The 12,794-nt window shown below is 51.0% G+C and overlaps 1 long non-coding RNA gene across 1 annotated transcript; it reads left to right on the top strand.

Annotated features, from left to right (window-relative positions):
• The first annotated feature begins 8,958 nt into the window (after positions 1-8,958).
• LOC119472244 lies at positions 8,959-12,496 on the top strand. The gene is made up of 3 exons (XR_005201362.1): positions 8,959-9,064; positions 9,177-9,235; positions 11,495-12,496. It is a non-coding gene; the product is annotated as an uncharacterized LOC119472244 (long non-coding RNA).
• The last annotated feature ends 298 nt before the right edge of the window (positions 12,497-12,794 follow it).

Here is a 12,794-nt window from a genome sequence, read left to right as displayed (position 1 = left end):
CCCCTGCAGCTGGTGAAAGTCTCCCCAGCGTCCATTGCAGCGCAGATGCAGATTCCAGCATCCCAGCGCCGTCTAGATGGAGCCCAGACGCCTGCAGAAACACGCGGGCTGCCGGGCCTCCTGGGCCGTGTCTGTCCCATGCTGGCCACACCGGGCTGGGGGCTGGGACCGTTCGTTTAGTTTATTGAATCTTTCTCCATCAGCCCACGGCAACCTCCTCGAGCCAGGACCACGTCTGAGTCGCCCCTGTCCGCCGAGGCCCAGCTTGGTGCCTGCTGATCAAGCCCTCTATGGGTTACCAGGGGTGCCCTGGGGTCCTGGGGGCTCCTCTCAGGCATGCCCACCCTCCCATGTTTCTCCTGGTCTGGGGCAGCTGTGCGTCAAGTCTTCTATACACCCAAGGGGACCTCCTCTGCGGTAGCTTGGCAATCAGCAGGGCTGGGATCTCGACCCAGGCTGGCTGTTCCCGTGGCTGCTGCAAACCCCAGCCTCCTGTCCCCGCCCACGGGTCTCCTCACACACAGAGGAAAGAGTGTGCGCTGCCCTGCACTGAAGCTTACACCCAGCTGGAAACTGCCCTTCCTGTGCCTTTCCTCATTTCACCCTCAAAAAGCCCCACAATGCTGAAATGCTGCCACGCCCATTCCACAGATGAGGAAGCTGAGGCCCAGAGCTGGGGAAAGACCGCACCAGCTCATCCTCCTGGGGTGCCTCCCAGAGCTCTGCACTCTTCCTGGAACCTGCCCAGCCCCATTTGTCCTCCCCTGCTCTCTGATTCTGAAGCATTCTCTTGCCCCCTTTCACAGCCCCCAGCCTGTTTCCTGAGAGGCTGACACAATATGTTCTCTTATAGTTTCTCATGACTGCCACTGCCTGTCTCTCCTCAATTCTGAGCGCCATCCAGGCAGGAGCCATGCTAATTTTGTTCACCATCCTATTCCTGCTCATAGCAGTTTGCCTGACACATAGTAGCTATTCAATGAAATGTGTTGAACGAATGACTGAAAATTCAAAACATCCTTGAGGGTGTATATTATATCATCCCCATCCCCATCCCATGTTACAGATAAGGAATGAATCTGAGCTCGGAGTTAGAGCTGGAACTAAAAAGAAGGAAAATTTCTGAGTCTATCAAAGTGTATTTGGTTAAAGAGTTTATAAAGATGAAATTACACATCTGTATATTGCAAATACCAGGTGTGTGTTAATAACAGAAATGTACTTCTGTCAGGGGAGAGATAGCAAGGGGAGAGATCCCAGATGTAGGTGATGGGGAGGAAGGCAGCAAATCACACTGCCACGTGTGTACCTATGCAACAATCTTGCATGTTCTTCACATGTACCCCAAAACCTAAAATGCAATAAAACAAATAAATGGGAAAAAAATAACAGAAATGTGATGGACAAAGATAGTCAACTTTGTGAAACGTACCACATGAAGGCAAAGGTGACAGAGGGAGGAGGCTTTGGAGCTTTTAGGTTGCTGTTACAGTAGGTGTGTTGTGAGCCAAGAACACAGTTGGAATTTGACCAAGTGGAGCAGAGAGCCAAGCTGAAGCTAAAATGTCTGGGCACTGTGTGGGCTTCCCTGGTCATGCCCCTCCTCCTGCTAATGGAGTTATGAAAATAATAACCCCAAGCTAGGGGTAAATAAAGTAATCCGTGGGGCCCTGCCAGCCGTAGCCTTGCTAGCTACACCCAGAGGAGAGGCTGGGAGGGTTTGCAGTGAATTTGAGTTGCTCATGAACTGCCTGTACTGAATGGTGGGTTTGGAGCCGTTAAGAGACCCCATGCCTGCTGAGCACCCTCTTAGACACTGCCCTGTGGAATCGGTTCAGATTGTCTCCATTATGAGTGAGAGGAAATCATGGAGGGAGAGAAAGGGTCAGCAAAGTGAGGGGACGTCGCTGGCCTTGGCCTCACAGCAGGTGGTGGGGAAAGGGCACCCACCCAGGCCACACAGCTGCCTGGGCAAGGCAGGAGCTGAGTCCTATCAGGCTTTGCCATCTCCAGATCCAGTCCTGTGCCATGAATTATTCTTCCAGCATCAGGGACACCGTCCAAGCCTGGCCACCTCGCTGGCTTTTAATTTACGACGCTTCCCAACAGGAGGCTGCGGGAGGCCCAACTGTGAGCCACTCCGGACAGCCGGCCAGCCTCACGCCCTCTGCACATTTGTCAAGCCCACGGCGCAGGGCCATGAGCAGCCTCAGGGGAGACAAAAAGGCTGAACTGAGACTGCTGGTCTGCCTCTTACTAGCTGTGTGATGTGGGGGAAACTACTTGGCCTCTCTGGGCACTTTTTCTCATTTGAGAAATGGACCAACCACTCACAAGATTTTGGTGTCGTGCAGATGACAATTGTATGTGAAATGGGGATATGCCTGATGTCATCAAGGCAAAAAAAAAAAAAAAAAAAAAACCACTAGGCTCCTGGCCCCCAAGCCAAGGCTTTTTCCAGATCAAAAGGCAGAGATAGTAGCGGAGGGTGGCAGCAGGGGGCGGGGAGCAGTGCCAGCCGTGGATCCTTTGAATGCTGGGCACTGAACTTGAATTTGATCCGGAGGCCAGGGAGGGTTTGAAAGGAAATGTTCAGATTTGCATTTCAGGAAAGGCTCATGGGAGGCTGGGGTCTGAGAGAGGCAGGCATGGGAGACATAGGTGTCTGCCAAGGTGATGAGGGAAGCTGGGGAGCACAGGAGCAGGGCCAAGGACCTCAGAGCTGCTGTTTCCATTAACGTCCCTATTATGGGTCGCATTTGTGCTGCACCAGTGAAGACCCATGTCCTCGCTCCCTGCAACTTGGAGGCCTCCTCAGTTGGCCTTTATCCTAATCTTGCACCTGCCTCTTTCAGTTCCCTATAAAACATCAGAATTTAAACAGCAGGGCAGTGCACAAGAAGGTATCCGGAAGGGGAACTGAGGAGAATGTTGCCCCGAGTGTCCCTGCCCGCTGTTCCTGCTACTCACACCATACCTTGGGCAAGGGTCTTGAGTCGGGAGAATATCGGGTTAACCAGGGGTACTCAGTGGCCTCACAAAGGCTCTCCTGAAAGGGAGGCTGGAGGGAGAGATGAAGACGTGTGTCTCTGGGCTTTGGAGATGAAGGAAGAAGCCACGAGCTAAGGAATGTAGGCAGCCTCTAGAAGCTAGAAAAGACGACGGGAAGCATTCTCTCCTAGAGCTTCCAGATGAAACGTAGCCCTGCTGATACTTTAATTTTAGCCATGAGACCTGTTTTTTGCTTCTCACCTCTAGAACTATAAGAGAATAAATGGATGTTGTTTTTAGGCAGTAAATTCATCTATTACAGCAACAGTAAGAACATAATGCTCCTCCCTCTCTCTGGGCCTCTGTTTCCCCACTGGGGATGTGGACACAGGGCATGCTTCATGCTCAGGCTCTGCTGAGTGGGACCTAAGGCTGTGTGGAGGCCAAGCAGACCTTTTGTGCTCGGGAGGCTCAGACTGTCCTGATGTCCACCACGGTAAAGGCACATACCTGCCCCATGGGTTGTGGGTGAGGTGAGTGGGTGAGAGGGACGATAGGGACTGGCGGGGCCTGTGGAAAAGCACAGACAAAAGGCTTTGGCTCCGGGGGCAGCCCCACGCATGTGGCCAGGTAAGGAGGCAGGCCCAGGTGGCTGGATGGCTCAGCTCTGCTTAGAGAAGCCAGAATGATTGGTTTTCATGTGAAATCTCTAGTCCTGAGATGCTGCCAGCCAATTAGAAAGAATTAAACACCGAGCGTGCCAAACCAAACACATCTACAGCCCAACCTGGCCTCGGGGCTGCCGCAGCACTGTCTCCAGCTTGTTCATGCAAACTCTGGCCCTTGGAATCAGCCAGACTTGGGCTGGAATTCCAGCTCTGCCACAACCCTGTGACCTTGGGCAATGCACCCACCTCTCTGAGTCTCCATTTCCTCGCCTGTAGAAAAAGGGTAACAGTGCCCACCTCACTAGGTTGGATGAGGAATAAATTAGGAGTGCGTGTGAAATGCACGAGGCAGGCCCCAGCTGGGAGTTTGCTAGCTGTGACATGTGCGTCATTATCACTATGACGATTATGGTATTGTGTGGTGGGAGGACAGCTGCCCATGCCTCTGTACCCTGTGATGGTCCTTCCGGTAAAAGGGCCTCGGTGTCAATCCATGATGGCAACTTAGAGACCAAGCTCTGCAGAAAAGAGCCCCGCTGCCAGCTGTCTCTGAGTTCATACCTCAGGGGGAGGTGGAAAGTGTAGTGAGCTCACAGCACACCCACCCAGCCGGGTACAGGAACGCTGTGCTGGAGGTACTACAGGGAGCGAGTTCACTGCTGCACTGAATCCCAGTAGCGTCCATCTGCATCCCTTCCTTTCTGTCCATTTACAAAGCAGCACTTTCCAGCCCCCTCAGATTGCCTCTGCCCCACCAGGCAGACTGATGGACAACTCTGCAGCCGCCACGCCCCCCTCACCCCAGGAGGTACTGTTCTCAGTGCTTCCCAGACTATCCCTTACACTATAGCCAATGTCATCTTCTACAATCTTTTACTTACTGTTTTATTTTGGGTTGACTCATTTCTTATATACATTTAATTCCATCTTAGCAACACCATATGCAAAATAATGAGTTGGATGAGTACTTTTCTCTTATGCATGTTAAGACAAATGCTTCTCTGTTAAAATTTATAAATTTGTCATTGTGAAGATGGCTGTTCAGCCCGTCTGCCCCTGTGATGGTGGGGGCACCCCCTTTGGGTTGGGTGTGATCTCGCCTTCCCTGTTTCTCCCTGTGGGGTTTTCTCTCATCCTTGGTTGCTGCCATGGCCTCTGCCCTGGAGCCCGAGACATCAGAGGGAACAAGCAGAGAGAGTAATCACGAGACACTGGGAACGTTCCTTCCGGCATCATCATCTGCTCTCGATTCTCTAAAGATGGATTTTACAGTGAATTTGGGTCATTCATTCATGCCTTCCGCCTGTAAAATGCTTCCCAGTCCTTTCATTGCAATTAAATGTGTGAACTAAAGATGTGGCTTCTAGAGCTCTCACTATCTATGAGACAGTGCCCGAGCTCTGGGCATGATACTGGAGGCTCCCCACGGCCCCTCCCCTCACACCCCCCTTTACTGGTTGTGTTTCAGCACCATCCAGCCACTCAGAGTCACCCTTGTGGAATTTCATATGTGCTGGCCTCATCATCAGGAGAAACCCCTTAGCCTTCGCTTGCTGAGCAAACTCCTACTCAATTTTCAAAACCCTACTCAGCACCACCTCCCTTGTGGAGGCTTCCTTGACTCACTCTCTCTCCAAAAATACTTAGCTTTTTGGCATCTTCTTTGCCAGGACTGTGGGCCGAGCCTACAATATTTGTCACCCAGCTAACAACAATCACCTCGCCTTCACCCCTCCAACCTCCCCTCCAATCTGATCTCCACTGCCGGAGGAATCCTAGAAAGACATCAGTTGGAGCACATCCTTCCCCTGTTTAAAATCTTCCAGCACCTCCCATTGTACACAGAATGAAATTCAAGCTCTTGATGAAGGACCCAAAGCCTCGTGTCCCCTGGCCCCTGCCTCCTCTTTGGCCTTACCTCCACCTTCTCTCCACTGGCTCCCTGTCCTAGTCTTTCTGCCTCAGAGTCTGCAGCTGCTCCCTAATCTAGAATGTTCCCTTCCTCCCTGACCTCCACTTGTGTGCTTTCCAAGCCCTGTCCTACACACACTCTCTTTACTTGTCTGTCTCTTGGTCATCACTCTGGTCTCACCTGGACTACCACACCCTCCAGGAAGCCCTCAGTGGCTTCTCCAGTCTGCCTCCCCGACCTGGATGGGACTCCTGAAGGAGAGGGGTTCCATTGCATTCATTTGTATGTTCTCCAGGCGGAGGACCAGGTAATACTCCTTTACCTCTGGAGACAGACTCTGCCCCACTAGTCCCAGAAGCAAGACCAGCTCCTCTAGTGACGTGGTCCTCAGCCAGCCGTCCTGAGGGCTGGTGCCAGTGAGCATGAGCATCCCTGACCACATGCAATGTCCTTTCTCCATAGCAGTCATTGGGGGCTTGGCAAAGACACGGCCTGCCTCTAGATCAGGTAGTGGATTTATCAAGAGAGCAGCCAGCATGCCGATCTGGGTGGCAGAGACACGTCCCCTCTAGGTCAGCCAGGTGCGAGCAGAACAGTCACAAGATAGGGCAGGAGAGCCAGGCTGCAGACCCATCTCCATCCGAGTTCAGTGCAGCCCTGCAGGTGCCTGCCCTTGCTGGGCCCACTTCCTGGGGGCCAGATTAGAGTGCGCCAAAGGTCCTCCCGGCTTGGGGTTGGTACAACTCAAATATTCATAGACCCTTACTTCCTTCATCCAAAAAATGGGGATAGTGATGCCAATTACATCACCAAGGAATGAACAGGGGCAACACATGCAAATGCCTCACTCCGGGCCTCCCCAAGGAGTCAGGACCCCTACTGGGACTTTCATGGGCCTCAGGCGTTCTTGCCTTCATAGACCCCCTTCCTCAAAAACATTTTAAAAAGTATATTTTATAGCTGCATTGGTATAAAGACAAATATAATTCAGGCTGGATGAGAGTCACTTTTCTCTTTCTGTTTTAAAGCAAAGCAAAACATTTTTGAGGGCCCCTAAGGATACCTACTTCTCCTCCCCAGACCCCCTGCATTTCATGTCCCACCTAACCCCACCGGCACCCGGTCGTGGGCTTTGTCAGGGGACTCTGACTTCAGCATGGGAGATGAGGGGTCAGCCTTGTTGACTGTCAGTCTTGCTCACCTCTCTCTCCCTGGGTGGGAGAAGGCAACCCCCACAGCAAGCCTGTTAATGTGCTCGGTGTTTATTGAGCATCTCTGATCTCTGGTATGGCTAGTGCTAATTTCTCGGGTCTATCCACTTCCTTTCTTTTGTCTTAGTATAGTGGGATCATTCACATCTGCCTGAGAAATTGACCTTATTTAAAACGGGGCTTTTGCAGCTGTAACTAGTCAAGGACTTTAAGATGAAATCATCCTTGCTTTAGGGTAAGACCCTAAATGCAATGATTGGTGTCCTTATAAGCAAGACAGAGGACAGAGAGAGACACAGAGAGGAAGAGGACCGGAAGATGGAGGTGGAGGTTGGAGTGATGTCTTCACAAGCCAAGGAACCCCCAGGATTTCAGCATCCCCAGCAGCTAGGAGGGAGGCATGAACAACTTCTCCCTTAGAGGCCCCAGAAGGAAGCGACCCTGCTGCCACCTCGATTTCTAATGCCTGGCCTCCCGATCGAGCGAGAATACATTTCTGTTGTTTTAAGTCACCCAGTTTGTGGCTATACGTTATGGGAGCCATGGGCTGCAAATCCGCTCAGCTAATCCTTACAGCACCCCCTTCTCTGAGGGGCCGTCCTGACTGTGCTCTAGTTTAGAGATGGGGACAGAGGCTCACAAAGGTTTGGTAGCTTGTCCAGAGTTACCCAACATACCAGACCCTGGCCAGAATAGGACCAACACACAAGGCCTGGGGGAGGTCAGGGTAGCAGATGTGAGCATGGTGGGAGAAGGGACTGGGAGGTGACACAGAGCAAGGCCACCAAGGGGAAGTCACATTCTGAAGCCGCTGACAGACCGTGATCATTAGAAGCACCATCCGAGAAATGTTCACACACTACCTCGAATGAAAAAAGAAATGTGAAAGCAAAGTGGCTTCCGCACCAGGACCCCAGCTATGCAAAACCAGAGCTTCCTGTGCACAAAGCCTGCAAAACACGCCATGTTGCACCTGCAGTGTGCTACATTTGTAAGAGATGTTTTTTCATTTCTTCTTCAAAATTTCCCTGATATGATAATATGCTTTGTTTTGTTCTGAAAAAGGACAACACACAGAGGGACCCTTTGCCCTGCTCCTAAAAGTGACAAAAACCTGAAGCCCCCAGCACACAGCTCCTTCCACTTGCTCTGTCCCTTCTGCTGCCAAAACCCCAGTTCTCTCTCCAGTGTCTGCACTGCAGGAGCTGCAGCTCTGCCGGAAGCTCAGCCCTGGGCTAACAGAACCCACCAGCTCGGCCCACTTGTCAAGGAAAGGACAAGGGAAGACTCCCTATCTCCTGAGCTGATGTCAGAGGCCCCTGCTAGAACCCAGGACCCTGTGCCTGTGGGGAAGTAGGAGTGGAGGCCGGAGAGGCATTGCAGGGTGGGGGTGAGGGGAGCAGAAATGGCCTTGGGTCTCCACTGTTTAAAGCGCTGCCTTTGTACAAGCTGTATTTTTCCAGAGAGCCAGCCACTTATTAATTAACGATTCCTTCCATTTGCCAGGCGAGCCCATTTGCTGGGTGTTGGGAGCACGTGGTGGAGGCTCAGAGCCATCTCCTGGAGTGGGGGGCAGCTGAACCCTTTGCTGTCAGAAGCCCCGGCTGAGAGATGGGGTGGTCTGCGAGACCAACCTGATTCCCTTCAGAGGGCACGAGGATACGTTCAGCTCTCCATTCAACCACTTATGTCTGTATATTGACAACTACAAATGGAGCCCCTGCTGCGGCCAGGCATAGCTCTAGGTCCGGGGATCACATGGTGGATAAGAAGTGTCAAACCTCAGCGCTCGAGGGGTTCACAGGCTAATGTGGCAGCTGTCATCATCCTTCCACACATATTTAATCACATGTTTGATTACTAAGGTAAGAGGTGGAAGGAGACAGGAGAAACAGCCCTGGGGCCCAGGGAGGCCGGCTTCTCTGTGGAAAAGGAGCTTAAGCAGAGCACTGTGGGATAAGGAGGCACTGGACATAGCGTGGGGGAAGGGAGGGCCTTGCATCCGGGGGGAGGGTACAACAGCATGTGCAAAGGGCCCGAGGCAGGAGGGAGACAGTGCATCAAGGAACTGAAAGCAAGCAGGGTAGCTGGGGAGAGAAAGTGATCAAAGAATAAAGCGAGAGGCGGGGTTTCAGGAAGGAGGGCTCAGGGAGGGAGAACCCAGACACAGGAGAAGGGCCTGGTGGGAAACACCAACGAAGCAGTCAGATTTTAACAAGACTGGGGACCTGAAAGCCAGGCCGGAGCCTCTAACACGCGCCATGGCTGGAGAAGTCACTGAGGTGCTCCCAGCCGCTTTTCTCATTTGTAAAGTGGGAGTCAGCAGGACCACCTTGCTGGACCACTACCATTTAATTAGGTGTCTGCTTAATGCCATCTCTTCCCCACCTATAGATGAGAAAACTGAAGCTCAGAGAGGTGAAGTGACTTACCCAGGGACACACAGCAAGTGGGTAAGTGGAAGAGGTTGAAGTCCAGTCTGTCACTATTCAAAAGTCTATTATTACATGGACCTGAATGTAATTCAGTGAGGATAAAGGACAGAAAACAGACATGGAATAACAGCCTCTTCATCTCTTCCCTCTCCCTTCCAATCCAACCTCATCAGATGCACAGAGAGAAAGACCAGGGTCACCTCTGTGTGTGTTGCAGGGGGGAGGGAGGGCGTGGTTACTTTTTGCAGCAAGGGAACTTGATTAAGAATTGAGTTTGGCCGGGCACAGTGGCTTATGCTGAGGCAGGTAGATCACAAGATCAGGAGATCAAGACCATCCTGGCTAACATAGTGAAATCCCGTCTCTGCTAAAAATACAAAAAACTAGCCAGGGGTGGTGGCAGTCGCCTGTAGTCCTAGCTAGTCATGAAGCTGAGGCAGGAGAATCGCTTGAACCTGGGAGGCAGAGGTTGCAGTGAGCCAGGATCGCACCACTGCCCTCCAGCCTGGGAGACACGGCAAGACTCCATCTGAAAAACAAAAAAAAAAAAGAATTGAGTTCACAGCTTTCCTGCTGAGAGTTAGCCAGCAGCGGGTGCAGGATGAAGAAACAGAATGGAAGCTAGAGCAGCCTGCAGACAGTGACTCCAAAATAAAGAAACTCACACGGAGCCTTCCAGTGGGACCAGGGAGGGGGCGTGGATACTATTTTGGGACCCGGTCATGCATCATAAACCCAATTTGATGATGTTCTGTTTTCACAGGCAGAATTCTTTCTGAGTCTGAGCTGGAATAGTCTGGGGACCGTTGTCCTTGGTAGCAGCAGAGACTGTCATTGGGCGGAGGGTGTTTAGGCAGAGCCTTGCATTCCGGGAAGAGCCTTGCCCATGAAGTTGGGTTCCCTGGGGCCCTCCCCAGGCCTCCAGCAACTCCTTATCTCCCCTGCCTACTTTCTTCTCATCCAGGCCTTTCCCTGTGGTCCCCTGAGCTCTGGAGGCCATGAGTCCTTGCCCCCACTTTCAGATTTCAGAAAGCTTCCTGGAGCATCCATCCAAAACAGGCAGCTGTGAGATGAATGCAGCTTAGGGATAAGTTTTGTTTGGCCAGCACTGTTTTAAAATAATGTGAACCGATATTCTGAAAATGCAAGATTGTATGTAGAAAGCACAGCTGTGTGTCAGGCCCTCGGCTAAGTGCTGAGGGTATAGTGAGACCCGAATAGAGGCCTGGGCAGACTCATGGCAAACACGTGTTTACACACACCAGTGACTTATTTGGATGGTGATAAGGGCCACAGAGGGTGACCAATAAGACAGGGAGAAGTGGCTACGATACATTCGGTGATCAGAGAGTCTTTCAAGTTGAGGAGGAGGCAGACAGGTAAAGGAGGAAGGCATTTGGTACAAGGAAGAGCTGGTACCAAGGGAGAAAGAAAAAAGAGAATAGCAATTTCAGGTCAGGACATGCAATCCATGTGGCTGAAGCTTCGAATTCAGAGGGAGGCCACCGAGAGAGGAGGATGGACAGATGGGTGAGGTCAGAGGACTCTTGTCTTCCAAGTCACAGACTTTATGGTCAGGGGTAGGAGTGCACAAGGTGGAGAGACTGCTCTGATGCCATAACGAGGTCATTGCTATGAATCTCTTGTCGTTGTTAGCACTGTAATGGTTACATTGAACAAGAATGGCTTGTAGAAGGTGGTCAAAAACCGCCTTTCTCTGTTTCTCCTGAATTAGAAGGAAAGTCCCCTTGCCTCTCCTGCCCCTACCTCCTGTGTGGCCAAGGCAGACCTAAGTCACCTCAGTCCCCAGCCACAGCCTCAATTCAGGAGCTAACAGTGTCCATCCATGATATTAATCAACCTCTCCCTCTCCTCTCAAAGGTAAATGTGCTGCTCCTCCACCCCTTCCTCAGCTAAAGCCAACCTCAGTGGAAGGGACAGGTGGGGTCAACCAGTAATCTCTGCTGACTGCACCTGCACCTCCTCTGCACTTGCTAGCTGCTCTTTCATTGCCCGCTCTGGTTGGAAAGGAGGAGAGGAAAGGGGAAGCGAGATTTCTGACACAACAAGGCAGCTTTGCTCTCTCTGGTTTGGAAAGGTGTTAAAGCTGAGATTTTCCACCAAGGGTGTTTCTGTGGGTTCTCTGGGGGCTCTTCTGCTTGGATCCTCTGCTGAAACTTCTGTGATGGAGTTACCTTTCCTTTTGTTGTCTTCAGTCTCCCCTTGGGCCCTTGTCTTTTCGCCATCCCTTTATTTAGTGCTACCTACCTCTTCCAGGAGATCCTCTCAAGAGAAGTTAAAGCCACACCCAGCTGTCGTCCTTTTCTGCTGAGTCCACATCTGGTTCAAGGAAGCACTCACGCATTTCTTGGCATGCCTTAAGGTAAGTCAGTTACATAATGATCATCATCGCTGTCATCATCCCCACCATCATGATCATTGTCATCATCATCATCTAAACCACATTTGTCTAATAGGCAAACATGTTCTAAAAGTCCAGATAGTCAATATCTTAGGACTCTCTGTCCATTAGGTCTCTGTCACAACTACTCAACTCTGCCTTCATAGATCTGCTTAGTAACCACAGATACTAAATGAATGATTAAATGAATGAGTGTGGCTGTGCTCCAATAAAACTTTAATTCCAAAAATAGGCAGCCAATCATAGGCTGTGGTTCTGCAGACCCTTGATCTGAACAGACTTTGGAAATAATATTTCCTGACTACAGGAGAATCCAGTGATCAAGCAGCCCTCCACCAAAGGACACAAACCTGCCTGTCATAGACCCTCAGTCTGGGCAAATGTTCACACTTAGGCAGAAGTAGAGAAACTAACAGTGATCACCATGTGCCCACACTCGGCTTCAGCAGCTATCACCTTTCTGCCATTCTTAAGACTGTCTTCAAAGAAAAAAATTGAATGGCAGTGGTGGGGGCTAAGAGACAGCCAAGTAGAATGTAAGATTAAAAGGAAAAAAGAGCATCCAAGAAACATCTTCCCTCTGTTGGAGATGCTTGTAGCTGTCTCTTTAAGTCATCTCAGAAGCTCTGATGGTTTGAGGTCAGGGAGCTCCTAGAGCTTCAAACCTCAAGGCAGAGATATTTTCTGACACAGCTGCCCTGGCCTTGTCTGACTTCCTAGAATAGCTGAGGAGAGCTGCCAGGATGCGTCTTCCATGAAAGTTAAATGATTTCTGTGATTCTTGCTGATGGTGGCATCTTGAGGCCATGGAAATTTCCAGGGGCAGCTATGAGTTGGGACACCAGACCCACCACCTGTCTGACCTTGGGCAAGGCACTTTGCTTCCTGAGCCTTAGTTTGCACGTCAGCACAGTGGATTAATAGTACCTGCCCCCAAGAGTGGTTGTGAGGATTAAGTGAGATAATGAAGATCATGTAACGTTTTCTTGACTATTCTGAACTCTGAGCAGCACAAACATGAAGCTGTTTTTTTTTCTCCCATTCCTGCTTTCAGCTGTGGGTGGTGACAACTGGCTTTTCCATCCTTTGTCTCCATCTCTGGCAGATGATGAATATTATGAGTTCTTTTCCCGGGATACAACGCAGCTCATTTTC

Source organism: Cebus imitator, unplaced genomic scaffold (genome assembly GCF_001604975.1).
Source record: "Cebus imitator isolate Cc_AM_T3 unplaced genomic scaffold, Cebus_imitator-1.0 Scaffold91, whole genome shotgun sequence".
Taxonomy (NCBI): Eukaryota; Metazoa; Chordata; class Mammalia; order Primates; family Cebidae; genus Cebus; species Cebus imitator.
This window is presented reverse-complemented; position numbering and strand designations above follow the sequence as displayed.